Source organism: Galeopterus variegatus, unplaced genomic scaffold (genome assembly GCF_000696425.1).
Source record: "Galeopterus variegatus unplaced genomic scaffold, G_variegatus-3.0.2 Scaffold634, whole genome shotgun sequence".
In the NCBI taxonomy this organism is placed as follows: Eukaryota; Metazoa; Chordata; class Mammalia; order Dermoptera; family Cynocephalidae; genus Galeopterus; species Galeopterus variegatus.
Window position 1 is genome coordinate 364,797 of NW_007726745.1, and position 3,149 is coordinate 367,945.

Below are 3,149 nucleotides of genomic sequence, written 5' to 3' on the forward strand. Positions count from 1 at the left end.
GTTAGAGCGTGGTGCTGGTAACACCAAGGCCCAGGGTTCGATCCTTGCACTGGCAGGCTATTAAAAAAAAATGCAAAAAAATAAATAAAAATAAAATAAAAAACAGAGTGAGTCTAACAGGTGGGAATTCCATGAGCCTCACTACCAGAATTGCAGGGGTTGGGGTCTCTATGGATGGAAAAGAAGATAAGCCCTGGCAGTCCCTCAGCGGCAAAAACACACCAATACTGAGCCTGTGTCGTTGAATATGATTTAAAAGCATTTTAAAGTAATAATGTACTTTTTCACATGCTTTCCCCCTATTACTGTTCAGTTCATATAAGGTACTTTCAAAAATGCTGTGTTTTTCTTAGAACACTATTCAGATATTGTCTTTTTCTGAAATAAATAAAGCAACATAAAGCTTCTTTATAAAATCTGAAATTCTCTTTGTTTCTCAATCACTGCTCTAAACAGATCACCATTTTGGAATGAAGTGTGGAAGAATTAGTAGCAAATAACTTCCTAACTAAATGCTGAGGGTACCAATTTTGAGAGTTCATAATGAGTGCTAACCAGTTGCTGAGGGATTTCCAACCTATCATGCCAGCTGGCTCACTTTAACAAGATATGGCCTTGGTGTCCTTGCAAGAGATATTAGCTAGTAGGAACTGAATCCTTGCCCTGAGCCAGGCTCTGGGATAGGTGCTTTATTCCACTCTGAGAAGTGTCATCAGGCCCATTTTATGAAGCAGGAATCAGAGGCACAGACAGGCTATGAAATTCACACAAATCACATGGCTGGCTGGTAAATGTCAGAGCAGGACCCAACCCCAGGTATGTCTGGCCACAAAGCCTGTACCCTTATCCATTAAGCTATAGCTCTTTCTTTCTACAGGAGGAAAAGGAAAGTTAAACTACCCAGGGTCATGCTGTACAACAGCACAGATGGGCTTGTTCTAGCAGGTCCCCTTTAAGATAATAACTCTGTACCAGTAAAGCCGCACTTGATTATCTTAGGACATTCTGGCCCAGCCTGGCTGGGACTAAAATCTGCTGAAACCTGCTCTTCATGTAACCTGATCACTCAAATACTTTTTTCCCCCTCTACCTCTAAAGCTTCATCTTGCAAGCATCCAAATGCAGCTAATCCAGAAAAAAATGAGACCTATGTTCTTTCCCACATCTGATTGTTTCAGTCTATTATTTCAACATCTTTGTAATCTTCTCCATTTAGGATATGAAATAGGACTTAGGATTAATGGATATTAATCCAGGTTACCTGATATGCTAAAATTTATCCTGCTTGATGTTTCAGATTCAAATTTGTGGAATTGGAAGTGGGTTGGCTTCATTGTGTTTCTACAATATGGTTGTTCAATAAAAAATTTAAATCTGCTTCTTTATTAAGTTGATCATGGCTCTCTTCTTTGCTCTGTACACTCAGCAAGAGATCCATGAGTGCCACTTAATGACAGTTCAGTAAAGATTTGTTGAATGAATGAGCAAAAGTATATCAGGTAAACTTTGGAACAACAGCGTATTCCAGCTGAAAGGATAATCTGAGACAATCTTGTACTTATAAATGCCAGAACTCTGCAAAATCTATTTTTTCCCTTGGAAGGAACAGAAGTGTAAATTGCCTTATATCATTTTTAATGTCATAAAATAGATAAGAACAAGAAATTTTTGCATATTCTGACAGAGCTGTGAAAATGGAATTTTTAGACTTTTGCTACCAGATTGGCTCTTGCTGAAAACATTTTCACAGTCTCCAGTCCTCACGTGCTTCTTCGTGCCGTCAGGCACAGAACAACTTTTTCATGAAAACAAAACACTTCCTAAGGAGTGTGCCCAGAAAGTCTAAAGAACTTTAAAGAAGCACCCTAAATCCTAATGTTCTGATGGTTTCACAACTCTTACACGGCTTCCAAGTTCTCCGGTCCCTAATTTGTTCTGGTGAGTTTTTGTTTGTTTTCACTCAGAGGGTTTTCTCAACCGGGCTCTGTAGCTCATGTCAGCAAAGAGAGACTCAAAAATATCCTTACCGTGTGCCAAGAAAGTGGTAACCACACACACACACACAAAATAGAGCAGTTCTACCGGCTTCTAACTCCATAGCATCGAGGCAGGTTACTTGTAGGTTAATGGAAGAAATTATAAGATAATTCTATTCTAGGTGGGAAAAGTGTTAGTTCAGTTATCTTAATTTGTGCATATATTAGCAAAGAGAGGACGAAAACAAAACAGGACTTGGTGGGTTTTGCTTCAGCCTGCTCTTGGTCATTTATGTGGAACATGTCTTATGAAAACAGCACTGGCAAAAATGTACCCACAAATATGTTTTGAGAAATAAGCTATAGAGTATGTACACACTGTGACACATAATTACTATGTGGGGAAGTCAAATCTGCGGAGAATGTTTTGCATTTATGAGGTAAGTGATCGGCCTATGCCTCTCCGTCTCTGCGACCTCTGCATTTATACCCCCAGCCGCCCTGCCCCCTCTCTCTGCTTACCCCTTTACTTTGGCAATGTTTTTATGGCATCTACCCTTCAGTCAGATCAGTAAAAAATTAGCCAAATAAGTCATTCATTTACTAATTCAACAACTATTTATTGAACCATTACTACGGCCTTGTGCTGTGTCCAGAGGAAAAAGGCACTCCATGAAGACTGAGGCCATGTAAGCCTCAGAGGAAACCAACCAAGTACAGCACAATGCAGTGCGGGATCGGAGGCCAGCAAAGGGCAGGAAGCTCCTTCTCAATAACAAATTAGGAAAATAAACAATTTGGGCCCTGAGTGTAAGTACTATGTAAGATTTCTCAGGTCTTATAATTTCACTGTATTTGTGTTTCTGTTTCCTTTTTATTTCTCCTCAGTAATGAACAAAACTTAATCATTTCTTTGTGATGTGTGCATTTGAGCTCCTTTCTTCTAGAGGTTTGGTTACATGCAGTAAAACATTGATTATAGAATTCTGGGTTGACTGTACACCAACAGGGCTGATTTTTCCTACCTCGCTGTACTTTTTGTGTCCATTCATCAGCCTTTCACTATCTGCCCCCATCCCCCCACCCCAAAATCCCACCATACAAAGGGAAGATGAATGTCAAAGAATTTGCAACATATTTTAAAACCATCATATATGGGTTGTGGCTAATGGT